Source organism: Oncorhynchus keta, chromosome 8 (assembly GCF_023373465.1).
Source record: "Oncorhynchus keta strain PuntledgeMale-10-30-2019 chromosome 8, Oket_V2, whole genome shotgun sequence".
NCBI classification, from domain to species: domain Eukaryota; kingdom Metazoa; phylum Chordata; class Actinopteri; order Salmoniformes; family Salmonidae; genus Oncorhynchus; species Oncorhynchus keta.
The window spans coordinates 10,140,789-10,154,753 of NC_068428.1; the positions used below are offsets into that span (position 1 = coordinate 10,140,789).

At 42.0% G+C, this 13,965-nt stretch overlaps 1 protein-coding gene across 12 annotated transcripts in view; it reads right to left on the bottom strand.

Moving 5' to 3' along the window:
- The window catches only part of adgrl2a (adhesion G protein-coupled receptor L2a), a 187,851-nt gene that overhangs the window by 95,292 nt on the left and 78,594 nt on the right, over positions 1–13,965 (bottom strand). The window contains exon 3 of one of the 12 annotated variants that reach the window (XM_052523436.1): positions 1,688–1,817. The exons of the other annotated variants lie outside the window; for them this stretch is intronic. The gene's annotated coding sequence lies outside the window, so the exon portion shown is untranslated. The remainder of the gene's footprint in view (positions 1–1,687; positions 1,818–13,965) is intronic. 12 annotated transcript variants of the gene reach the window in all.

Sequence of the window (13,965 nt, forward strand, 5' to 3'; positions counted from 1 at the left end):
TACATGTGGACAAAGGCACACACATGCCTGCATGTCCTATGCATATTTGCAAATAAACACACACATACAAAATGTCCACACTTCTCTTGAGTTGGACTGACATTGATCTCAACCTCTAACATCTAACCTGGTCCTACACCAACTTGAACATCAATCAGTGGAGGCTCCTCCTCAAAGGAAGGGGAGGATCATCCTCCTCAGTGAATTTCTTTTTTTTTTAAATGGTAAAACATTGAAAAACTAGACTAAATATATTCATGTCACCAAATAATTGATTAAAACACACTGTTTTGCAATTAAAGTCTACAGTAGCCTCAACAGCACTCTGTAGGGTAGCACCATGGTGTAGCCGGAGGACAGCTAGCTTCCGCCCTCCTCTTGGTACATTGCCTTCAATACAAAACCTAGGAGGCTCTTGGTTCTCACCATTACATAGAAATACACAGTAATTATGACAACTTCCGGAGGAAGTCCTCCAACCTATCAGAGCTCTTGCAGAATGAACTGTCATTGTTTCCATCCAGTGAAAGGATCATAGAAGGAATCTAGTACTGAAAGCATAAGCTACAGCTAGCTAGCACTGCCGTGCATAATATGTGGTGAATAGTTGACTCAGAGAGATTTGTTTTCAAAAAATTAATTTCTTCAAAAATGAAGGAGAAGCAAGAGAGAGATTGTCATTTGTTTCACTTTCAGTTTCACTTACTTAGCTAGCAAATGCAGCTGGCTCGTTTAGTTACGCAAACACTCAAACAAAAGAATTCTATGTTAGCTTGCTGGCTATGACTATCCAACACAACACTGGAATTCTTCAAGTCAAGGTAAGCTTTTGGTTTTATAAAATTATTACTACCGGGGCCCGCCGGTCTAACTGCTTACTGACTATACACTGTAACGTTACTGATTGTAGCAGGTTCACCAAGGCATTAGTTATATTACCTATGTTGACTTTACTTTAGCTAATATGGGGACAACGATGTAGGCTGTGTATAGCGGTTATGACATGGTTTGGCTTGGAAAGTTTTTTTTTTTGTCAGGTCACATACAGCTGATGTGGCTGCTATGATCAGGGGTGTATTCATTCCGCCGATTCTGTCAACAAAACAAAATCTTAAACGAAACTGGGATGAAAATACCTGAATTTGTCCAATAGAAACTCTAATTTGCATCTGTTGGAATAGTAATTACACCCTAGATAAGCTAGATGCAGGCAAGAGTGTGCAGGGCTGAATTGAATGTGTCACTGTCTGTCCATGTGTCACTGTGTGTCATCTGAAAATGTTCTCTCGACCTGTGTGCACCTACATTGTAAGCTTTCATTCATAGGCTAAGTTGTTGGGAATATTTGAGTATCACGTAGTAGCCTAAACCTATCGATGTTACACTGAACTGGATGAATGGAATATGAATGAGACATACATCCAACATGCCGTATTAGAAATAAGGCCTTGCTCATGAAAAAAAGTGTTCACCCTCATCATAAACGGCACTGACCGCCACTGACATCAGTGCGTTGGACGTACAACTTGTACAGGTGAGCTTTTCATCCATGGAGTACCTATGTCTGCCTAGATAGGCATCTCTGTGTCATGTTTGTAATGGCATCTCTGAATCCTGAATTGGAAGCCTCTGCCCAGCCTAACATTGATTGAAGTAAACATTTCCAATAATACTGTTTTTCGCTTACACAGAGCAACAATGTTGGCAACAGCTTGAGAATGGAGGAGGGACTGCTGAGGAGCCTTGCTGCCCTGGAGGAGGCAGATGTCAGCATTGGCTCCATAGTCACAGATCGACACCCCTCGATCCAGAAGTACCTGAGGGAGGAGAGGCCTGACATCAAGCACTACTACTACAACCACCTGTACTGGTTGGCCTCAATGTCAAAGTGTGGTAAGAAGATGGTGGCAAGGTAGACATCGGTAGCTAACCACATCCAGGATGTTCACAGTCCCGATGACGACGTATTCCCAAACTGCCTGCACCAACCCATTACAGGTACAGAGGCCAGGGATTGGCTCAAACCGAGTATGTATAAATAGTTGTGTGAACGTTGCTTATCCCTTATCCCTATTTGTGAAACTTTGTGTTTAACAGACTTACAACTACTCTATTCAAAAGGCACCGGTGAACTCTGCGTATTTCTACATTTGGTGGGGAGACCAAAATTAGGTAGGTTTAGTCTGACCTGTTCAAACTACAACATAGAATATATAATATGATACATGAAATATGATATATTTTTTTATTATTTCATTGTATGCTATTAGTCAACAGGGGGAGGGAGAAACCCTGTGTATTACGTACAGTGTTGTTTGTTCTACATGGACCTGTTACTAAATGTGGAAGTTATCCAAACACCTAGTTTAGAACATCTACATAAGTTCATCAATTGCACTCTTATTTCTCTGTCGGCTACTAACCGATTCAAAGCTTCCTCTGGCATCTAACCATACATCTATCTGCCTGTAGTTATTGGACTCACCCTGCAGGACCCATGGGTTGAGGCAAACTCCCTTATACCCAGGATGGAGTGTCATGCACGTTACTCCTCCTGCCACCTGAATGCACAGATCCATAACCTGTAATGCCTAAACACCCACTGGAGACTTGAGACAGCACAGCTTTGCCTAGAGAGCTGTGCAATGTGCATGTCAGTGTGTAGACAGTCAAATCCTGTCCCTGTGGTGAGGGGGTGTAAGAAAGCTACTATACACAACTTATTTTGATGCTAGGTAAAGTGTATGCATACTGTCTTCATATAAGCACATCAGTATGTATTTTTTATTTTACAGTAGAAAAGTTTGGTCTGTGTAACACCACACACACACAGAATTAGAGTTGACAAATCAACATAATACACAACATACCTCTGCAACCTCCTTAGAGCACAAGTTCTGAAGCTTGGAGAGATTTGTGCAATGTTCATAAGTGAACCCAAAGGGGATATTTATATGAGGAGTTCTGGGATTAGTCACCCTCTACAGATCTAACAGCAGCCATAAGGTTGCTAGCTACTTTTGTAGCAAGGTGTGGTAGCAAACGAGTGTCATGACACACATTCAGAAAATGGCTCTTGCCGTCGTCTGCATAACTGGATTTTAATGGAGAAATATCAGCTAGCATGCAGATATGGCTAGCTCACAGGAGGTTGGTGGCACCTTAATTGGGGAGGACGGGCTCATGGTAATGGTTGGATGTATCAAATACGTATCATGTGTTTGATGCCATTCCATCTGCTCTGTTCCAGCCATTATTATGAGTCGTCCTCCCCTCAGCAGCCTACACTGGGCTAGCTAGCCATCAGCTTGGCTAAACATAGAACGTCAGCCCAGGCGTTAGCATACAGAACAGAATAATAGCTACCATCGCTCGTTCTGATTTAGGGCTAGCTAGCAGGCAGAAAAGCCAGGCAAAATCAGTGAGTTTAGCATCAGCAACAACAGATTAGATAGCTAGCTAACATTAGCTAGCTAGTAACACTGAACCTCCCATTTCAAGAATATGTATTACTAGCCCAGGTCATTCTTTCGGAGGTGGAACATAAACAAGCATTTCCTCTCTAAGACAGAAATTACGTTGAAATAGAGGCGGCACTGCCCTCTGGTGGGCGCATTTAAAAACAGTCGAATTGAACCCTTCCCTGTCTCTGACCATGAAACTGACATAAAACTCAAAAAGTAGCCAGTGTGCTACTAATCTTACGACCGCTAGGCGTGTGTAGTTTCTGCTTGTGCTGCAACAGCAAGAAGACAAGTGCAGTGTATGCTCGCATGGGTGTAGAGAAGCGGGGAGGGGACATTTTCCAAGATTCAAAAATGAGAAATTACCTACTTTGATGGTCATTTCTTCACAGAACAGGAGAGAAAAGAGACTAAAAATAAAATAAAACATTTAGTAATAAATACAAAAAATGCTACCAATCTAAAAGTGCACCCCTAGAGGCCTATCTGTGCACGTGCCTATTGCCAACCAATGTCATCGTACTAATTTATTAAATAAGCAACTGCATGATAGCGCAGGAATTGAAAGGGATCAATAATCTTAAAGCACAAACATTTTGGAAAACTGACTGGATGTAACAAATGTAAAATGTTACTTGATGTTTAAACTGCCATTTTTTTCATTGTTATGTTTAAACACAAACCAAAAAAATCATAAAATTATGTGAAATCACAATCCAGATATGGTTATGCGTATGACCACTAGGGGCAATACAGTTCAATCTACCGCAGTCCTGGCTACCTACCTACCAGTTCTCACTAGTTACCACAACCACAAACTCACAAAAGCCTGCCTATTTCTACAACTGATATTCTTGAAATGTGATTTTAAACCTACTGGACTTGTTAATGTGTGAAAGTTACATATTTCTAAAACATATTTTTGAATTTCGCTCGCTGCCCTTTCAGCGGAATGTTGTCGAGGGGTTCTGCTAGCTATTACTATGTATGTAGAGGGTTGTTGCCGATTGTTTTAGCACTTGAAACCATGTTTTTTTCTCCAATGGTCTACATTGGGCTGCATTCCTGTTTGACTCAATTTACTTCACATGGATCAAATAGGTTGCAGTCGTGTAAATCTGAATGAGATATAATAGCTTGCGCTGCCCTACTTTGTGACTGGAAAATATCTGGTTATTGAGCCAAAAATGCATGCCGTCAGAGTTTGATCCTCTGCATGTGTGATGCCAAACCACCCATGCACTGCATCCCAACAACACTGTTAAAACACTTAAGTCACTCTGCAGTGCTTCTAAAAATTCAGATTTTGGTTTTATGACTGAATCCTGGTGCGGTTATTATGCTTTAGGTACAAAAATAAACCAGCACGACATAATTAAAGAAAAATGTTAACTTAACAGCAAAGAGTCATGATCAACTCTCGATAGATTTCATTTTCTATCATGACACATCTTTAACGTCATCATGTTCTTGTTAAAAATCCCGGGACAATAATCAGAAACATGTCAACAACAAAATGAATGCAGCAAAGTTGACATGTTTCTGATTCATGTCCAGAAATCTTGAACATCCAAATAGTTCATACATCATAGAATCAAAGCGTTGTTCGTAAACAACATCCAAAAAGCCTCTCAATTGATTAGGCCAGGGGTTGAACTAGTTTCTAACCCTGGTGTTGTGTGATGCTCCAGGACAAGGGGATGACTGACACAGACAAATCAATACAATGATGGGTAGCTATATCTGGTCAGGCAAACTACCTTGTTTCAGACTAACGGTATGGTGTACATGTTAGGACATTCTCAGTCTTTAGGCTTCCCTACTATTTTATTTCAGACCAATGGTACATTTTACATGTTAGGACACCCTCAATTTCAAACCCAAATCCACTAGTTTATTTCAGACCAATAGTATGGTGTCGATTTTAGTACACCCTCAGCACTCTGAATCAGGTGATTGAAGTTCTGGTTCTATCACACCTAGAGTACTGTCCAGTCATGTGGTCATCTGCAGCAAAAAATAGAAACAATCTCCAACTCACTCAAAACAGGGGTGCCAGATCAGCAGTTCATTGCTCTATCCGTATGAATGTAAACTGAATGCATCTTAGTATCCGGTCTAGATATTGTTTAGGAATGTAGTAATTTTAAAGACACCAAATATTTTTGAAGACCACAAGCAATGAACAAACCACTAAACCAGACAGGCAAATTCAGGACAGCTGATACCCCCCAGACCAAGGACAAATCTCCTCAAATAAACAGAACCATCACTAAATATAATTATTTACCAAATCACATTTCTCTGGCAAAAAGTAAACCCACCTTCAAGAAAACAAAAAAATAGCATCTAATGTGATCGGTCATATGACTGGACAGATACTAATCCCATTGAAGTTAAATGTATCACAGCAAATCACATTTTATTAGTCACATGCGCTGAATACAACAGGTGTAGTAGACCTTACAGTGAAATGCTTACTTAAGAGCCCCTAACCAACAATGCAGTTTAAAAAATAATAAATAAGGATAAGAATAAGAAATAAAAGTAAGATGTGATTAAAGTGGGTAGCCTAGTGGTTAGAGCATTGGACTAGTAACCGAAAGGTTGTAAGTTCAAATCCCTGAGCTGACAAGGTACAAAATCTGTCGTTCTGCCCCTGAACAGGCAGTTAACCCACTGTTCCTAGGCCGTCATTGAAAATAAGAATTTGTTCTTAACTGACTTGCCTAGTAAAATAAAGGTCAAATAAAAAATAAAAATAAAAAGTGCAGCAGTAAAATAACAATAGTGAGACTGGACAGAGGGGGGTACTGGTACAGAGTCAAAGTGCGGGGGCACCAGTTAGTAGAGGTAATAGGCACATGCAGGTAGCGTTATTGAAATGACAATGCATAGATGATAACAACAGGAGTCTTATGGCTTGGGGGTAGAAGATGTTTAGAAGCCTCTTGGGCCAAGACTTGGTGCTAAGGTACCGCTTGCCTTGCGGTAGCAGAGAGAACAGTCTTTGACTAGGGTGGTTGGAGTCTTTGACAACTTTTAGAGCCTTCCTCTGACACCGCCTGGTATAGAGGTCCTGGATGGCAGGAAGGTCCTGGATGGCAGGTCTAGGGTTTCTGGAATAATGTTGTTGATGTGAGCCATGACCAGCCTTTCAAAGCACTTCATGGATACAGACGTGAGTGCTACGGGTCGGTAGTTGTTTAGGCAGGTTATCTTAGTGTTCTTGGGCACAGACACTATGGTGTTCTGCTTAAAACATGTTGGTATTATAGACTCGGACAGGGAGAGGTTGAAAATGTCAGTGAAGACACTTGCCAGTTGGTCAGCACATGCTCGCAGAACATGCCCTGGTAATCCGTCTGGCCCTACAGCCTTGTGAATGTTGACCTGTTTAAAGGTCTTACTCACATTGGCTGAGGAGAGCGTGATCACACAGTTGTCCGGAACAGCTGATGCTCTCAAGCATGTTTCTGTGTTATTTGCCTCGAGGGCGAGCATAGAAGTAGTTTAGCTCGTCTGGTAGGCTTGTGTCACTGGGCAGCACTCAGCTGTGCTTCCCTTTGTAGTCTAATGGTTTGCAAGCCCTGCCACATCTGACAAGCATCAGATCCAGTGTAGTACGATTCGATCTTAGTCCTGCATTGACGCTTTGCCTGTTTGATGGTTCATTGGACGGCAAAGTGGGATTTCTTATAAGGAGTCCCACTCCTTGAAAACGGCAGCTCTAGCCTTTAGCTCAGTGCGGATGTTGCCTGTAATACATGGTTTCTGGTTGGGGTATGTATGTACGGACACTATGGGGACGATGTCATCAATGTACTTATTGAGGAAGCCAATGACTGATGTGGTGTACTCCTCAATACCATCGGAGGAATCTCGGAACATATTCCAGTCTGTGCTAGCAAAACAGTTCTGCAGCTTAGTATCTGCTTCATCTGACCACTTTCTTATTGAGCTAGTCACTGTTGCTTCCTGCTTTGATTTTTGCTTGTAAGCAGGAATAAGGAGAATAGAATTATGGTCAGATTTGCCAAATGGAAGGCGAGGGAGAGCATTGTACGCATCTCTGTATGTGGAGTAAAGGTGGTCCAGATTTTTTTCCCTCTGGTTGCACATTTAACACGCTGATAGAAATTTGGTAAAACGGATTTAAGTTTCCTTGCATTAAAAGTCCCTGGCTACTATGAGCGCCGCCTCTGGGAGAGCTTTTTCTTGTTTGCTTATGGCAGAAAACAGCTCATTCAATGCTGTCTTAGTGCCAGCCTCTGACTGTGGTGATATGTATCTCCCGTCTGGATTACTGCAACTCGCTGTTGGCTGGGCTCCCTGCCTGTGCCATTAAACCCCTACAACTCATCCAGAACGCCGCAGCCCGTCTGGTGTTCAACCTTCCCAAGTTCTCTCACGTCACCCCGCTCCTCCGCTCTCTCCACTGGCTTCCAGTTGAAGCTCGCATCCGCTACAAGACCATGGTGCTTGCCTACGGAGCTGTGAGGGGAACGGCACCTCAGTACCTCCAGGCTCTGATCAGGCCCTACACCCAAACAAGGGCACTGCGTTCATCCACCTCTGGCCTGCTCGCCTCCCTACCACTGAGGAAGTACAGTTCCCGCTCAGCCCAGTCAAAACTGTTCGCTGCTCTGGCCCCCCAATGGTGGAACAAACTCCCTCACGACGCCAGGACAGCGGAGTCAATCACCACCTTCCGGAGACACCTGAAACCCCACCTCTTTAAGGAATACCTAGGATAGGATAAGTAATCCTTCTCACCCCCCCCCCTTTAAGATTTAGATGCACTATTGTAAAGTGACTGTTCTACTGGATGTCATAAGGTGAATGCACCAATTTGTAAGTCGCTCTGGATAAGAGCGTCTGCTAAATGACTTAAATGTAAATGTAAATGTATACAGCTACGAAAAATACAGACTGTGGTCTACAGTTTGTCATGAGATACTCTACCTCAGGCGAGCAATAGCTCGAGACTTCCTTAGATATCGTGCACCAGCTTTTATTTACAAAAATACATAGTCCGCCGCCCCTTGTTTTACCAGACGTCGCTGTTCTATCCTGCCGGTGCAGTGTATAACCAGCCAGCTATATGTTGATAGTGTCGTCATTCAGCCACGTCTCCGTGAAGCATAAGATATTACAGTTTTGAATGTGCCGTTGGTAGTTGAATCTTCCGCGTAGGTCATCTATTTTATTGTCCAAAAATTGCACGTTTGCTAGCAGAATGGAAGGAAGTGGGGTTTTATTCGATCGCCTACGAATTCTCAGAAGGCAGCCCGCCCTCCGGAACCTTTTTCTCAACCTCTTCACGCAAATCACGGGGACCTGGGCCTGTTCCCGAGAAAGCAGTATATCGTTTGCATCGGCCTCGGCAGACTCATTGAAGGAAAAAAAGGATTCTGCCAGTCCATGGTGAGTAATCGCAGTCCTGATGTCCAGAAGTTATTTTAGGTCATATGAGACGGTAGCGGCAACATTATGTTCAAAATAAGTAAACTTTTTTTAATATAAACAACGCAAATAAACAAACAAATAAACTATCGGTTGGGGGCACGTAAAACGTCTGCCTTCTTCTGAGGCGCCATCTTACATGTAAGGTATTTTAATTGTCTGTAACGTCTACTTATAACATTTTTGTAGTTGCTTAACCTCTTGATTCTAGCCATCCCGGATCCGGGATCGTGAATACAGCCTCAAGATCATTACCATAACGCAACGTTAACTATTCATGAAAATCGCAAATGAAATGAAATAAATATGCTGGTTCTCAAGCTTAGCCTTTTGTTAACAACACTGTCATCTCAGATTTTCAAAATATGCTTTTCCACCATAGCAAAACAAGCATTTGTGTAAGATTATTGATAGCGAGCGTAGCATTTAGCGTAGCATTCAGAATGCAACGTTTTCACAAAAACAAGAAAAGCATTCAAATAAAATCATTTACCTTTGAAGAACTTCAGATGTTTTCAATGAGGAGACTCTCAGTTAGATAGCAAATGTTCAGTTTTTACAAAAATATTATTTGTGTAGACAAATCGCTCCGTTTTCTTCATCACGTTTGGGTAAGAAGAAAAACGAAAATTAAGTCATTAAAACGCAAACTTTCTTCCAAATTAACTCCATAATATTGACAGAAACATGGCAAACGTTGTTTAGAATCAATCCTCAAGGTGCTTTTCACATATCTATTCGATGATAAGTCATTCGTGGCAGTTTAGTTAATCCTCTGAAGAAATGGAACGCGCATGGACCTGGAGATTACGCAATAATTTTGACGCAGGACACCGGGCGGACACCTGGTAAATGTAGTCTCGTATGGTCAATCTTCCAATGATATGCCTACAAATATGTCACAATGCTGCAGACACCTTGGGGAAACGACAGAAAGGGCAGGCTCATTCCTGGCGCATTCACAGCCATATAAGGAGACATTGGAACACAGCGCCTTCAGAATCTGGGGCATTTCCTGTATGAAACTTAATCTTGGTTTCGCCTGTAGCATTAGTTCTGGGGCACTCACAGATAATATCTTTGCAGTTTTGGAAACATCAGAGTTTTTTCTTTCCAAAGCTGTCAATTACATGCATAGTCTTAACAAACAAATATCTTGTTTAAAACGGGAACCTTTTTTATCCAAAAATTAAAAGCTCGCCCCCTATCTCGAAGAAGTTAATGTAAATTGTATTGTAATATATTTTAAGTTCTGTGTTGGGTTCCAGGAAGATTACATTTTGCCGCCAGCTATTGGGAATCCTAATAAAAATTCAAATTCAAGGATCAACCTACTAGTTTATTTCAAACCAAAGGTACGGTGTCCAATGTCTATTTTAACACTCTCAGTCACAAGCCTGAGTCACCATCATCATCACCATCTGTATTGTGTTTGTTGAGTGCAATCCAGTTTTATTCTCTATGACAAGACCTCACAGCAAATATCTCTGCAATATCTCGAAATTATGAAAAGATAGCTTGCCAAATCAGTTTCTGAGATTGACAATCAAGAAGGATGCCTGTGATCCTCACTCAAAATGTATGCACTTCAAATATTTCTGTCAACATCATTCTCTCAAACTGGATTTAGTGGATGCATGAGAGGCAATTACTAATCAGATAAGGCAATGCTTCTCCTAGCTTTTCCTATCCAGAGATGATTTTCACTGGGTAGACAGGGAAAGCGAAATGAAAGTTGATCTGAAATATCTCAATGACATAAACTAAACCTTTTCCTCACTATAGCCGTCAATAACTTAATAATGGGCTGCTGTTTCATTTTTTGTTCAGACTTGAGGAGAGAAAGGAACCAAAGCACAATTGATCATGGCCTCGTACCACAAAACACTGCAATTAAGCAAGAAGAATATAATTTTTGCACATCTAACATTACAAATAAAAATACTGATTGTGCCAGGCTCGCTCTTTTCAAATAATTATCACATCATCCAAAAAGTGAGAGAAAGTACATTTTATTTAGATCATGGAGCTAATAGCTTAATAATGCAGCAAGATTTACACCGATCTTATTTACTACTTATGTATCTCTGCAGTATAGGCTAGAGGATATGCTGCCACAAACACACAAACGCACACACACAGTTTTACAAAATAGTAAATGTAAACTATAAAGGTCGTTCCACGAATAGAGTACATTTTGCGTAGTGTAACTTAGTAAAAAAACAACTATTAATTCCACATAAATGTAACATTCTGTTATGAAGAGCACATGATCAACTTAATAAAAAACATGTTTCAACATCTCAAGTGGTTGAATAATATTTTCTGCTACAGTAAGTGTCATTAAAGTAACATGGTTGACCGTAACAGGATGGAGGTTTTCATCTTAAATCAGCCATGAATCCCCTTGTGACAGGGGGAATAAAATTAAATAAAAATGTATTGGTCACATACACATGTTTAGCAGATGTTATTGTGAGTGTTGTGAAATACTTGAGCTTCTAGTTCCAACAGTGCAGCAATGTCTAACATGAAATCTTACAATTCCACAACAACAACCAAATACACACACATTTAAGTAAATGAATGGAATAAGAATATATACATATAAATATATGGATAGAAGAGCAGCATAGCCAAGATGCAATAGATTGTATAAAATACAGTATATACATATGAGATGAGTGATGCATGATATGTAAACATTATTAAAGTCGCATTAAAGTGACGAGTGATCCATTTATTAAAGTGGCCAATGATTTCAAGACTGTATGTATGTAGGCAGCAGCCTTTCTGTGTTAGTGATGGCTATTTAACAGTCTGATGGCCTTGAGATAGAAGCTGTTTTTCAGTCTCTCGGTCCCAGCTTTGATGCACCTGTGCTGACCTACCCTTCTGGATGGTAGCGGGGTGAACAGGCAGTGGCTCGGGTGGTTGTTGTCCTGGATTATCTTTTTGGCCTTCCTGTGACATCGGGTGGTGTAGGTGTCCTGGAGGGCAGGTAGTTTGCCCCCGGTGATGCATTGTGCAAACCGCACCACCCTCTGGAGAGCCTTGCGGTTGTGTGCAGTGCAGTTGCCGTACCAGGCGGTGATACAGCCCGACAGGATGCTCTCAATTGTGCATCTGTAAAAGTTCGTGAGGGTTTTAGGTGGCAAGCCAAATTTCTTCAGCCTCCTGAGGTTGAAGAGGTTCTGTTGAACCTTCTTCACCACACTGTCTGTGTGGGTGGACCATTTCAGTTTGTCCATGATGTGTACACAGAGAAACTTAAAATGTTCCACCTTCTCCACTGTTGTCCCGTCGATGTGGATAGGGGGGTGCTTCCTCAGCTGTTTCGCGAAGTCCACGATCATCTCCTTTGTTTTGTTGACGTTGAGTGAGAGGTTGTTTTCCTGACACCACACTCCGAGTGCCCTCACCTCCCCATATCGTCGTTGTTGATAATAAAGCCTACTACTGTTGAAAACTTGATGATTGAGCTGGAGGTGTGCATGGCCATGCAGTCATGGGTAAAAAGGGAGTACAGGAGGGGCTGAGCACGCACCCTTGTGGGGCCCCAGTGTTGAGGATCAGCGAAGTAGAGATGCTGTTTCCTACCTTCACTACCAGGGGGCGGCCAGTCAGCATGTCCAGGACCCAATTGCACAGGGTGGGGTTGAGACCCAGGGCCACAAGCTTATGGATGAGTTCGGAGGGTACTAATGGTGTTGAATGCTGAGCTATTGACAATGAACAGCATTCTTACGCAGGTATTCCTCTTGTCCATATGGGATAGGGCAGTGTGCAGTGTGATGGCGATTGTATCGTCTGTGGACCTATTTGGGCGGTAAGCAAATTGAAGTGGGTCTAGGGTGACAGGTAAGGTGGAGGTGATATGACCCTTGACTACTCTCTCTCAAAGCACATTGTGATGATAGAAGTGAGTGCTACGGGGCGATAGTCATTTAGTTAATTTCCCTTTGCCTTTTTGGGTACAGGAACAATGGTGGTCATCTTGAAGCATGTGGGAACAGCAGACTGGGATAGGGTGAGATTGAATATGTCCATAAACACACCAGCCAGCTAGTCTGCGCATGCTCTGAGGACGCTGTTAGGGATGCTGTCTGGACAGGCAGCCTTGCTAGGGTTAACACGTTTAAATGTCTTACCCACTTTGGCGAAGGAGAGCCCACAGTCCTTGGTAGTGGGCCATGTCAGTGGCACTGTATTATCCTCAAAGCGAGCAAAGAAGGTGTTTAGTTTGTCTGGAAGCAAGACGTCAGTGTCTGTGACGTGGCTGGTTTTCCTTTTGTAGTTGTGATTGTCTGTACCCTGCCACATACGTCTTGTGTCTGAGCCGTTGAATTGCGACTCCACTTTGTCTCTATACTGACATTTCACTTGTATGATTACCTTGCGGAGGGAATAACTACACCGTTTGTATTTCGGTCATATTCCCAGTTACCTTTCCATGGTTAAATGCGGTTGTTTGTGCTTTCAGTTTTGTGCGAATGCCACCATCTTAACACGGTTTCTCGTTAGGGTAGGTTTTAATAGTCACAGTAGGTACAACATCTCCTATATACTTCCTATAATCTCACTCACCGAATCAGTGTATATATGTAAAAATTATTCTCTGAGGCTACCCGGAACATGTCCCAGTCCGCATGATCAAAACAATCTTGAAGAGTGGATTCCAATTGGTCAGATCAGCTAATTTGCCAAAAAGAGGGTGGGGGAGGGCCTATACATTGTGGAATTTGATTGTGAGGAATTCTTGGTCAGGATAACAAATATACTTGAATTCTTGTATGTTGTTACAATTAGACCATGAGTAATTAATCATGAAATATACACCCACTCTTCTTCCTGGAGAGATGTTTATTCCTGTCGGCGCAAAGCACAACGTATCCAGGTAGCTGTACCGACTCCGACAGCAAATCCTGAGAGAGCCATGTTTCCGTTAAACAGAGTATGTTACAATCCCTGATGTCTCTCTGGAAAGCAATCCTTGCACTCATTTTGTCTACCTTGTTATCTAGAGACTGGGCAT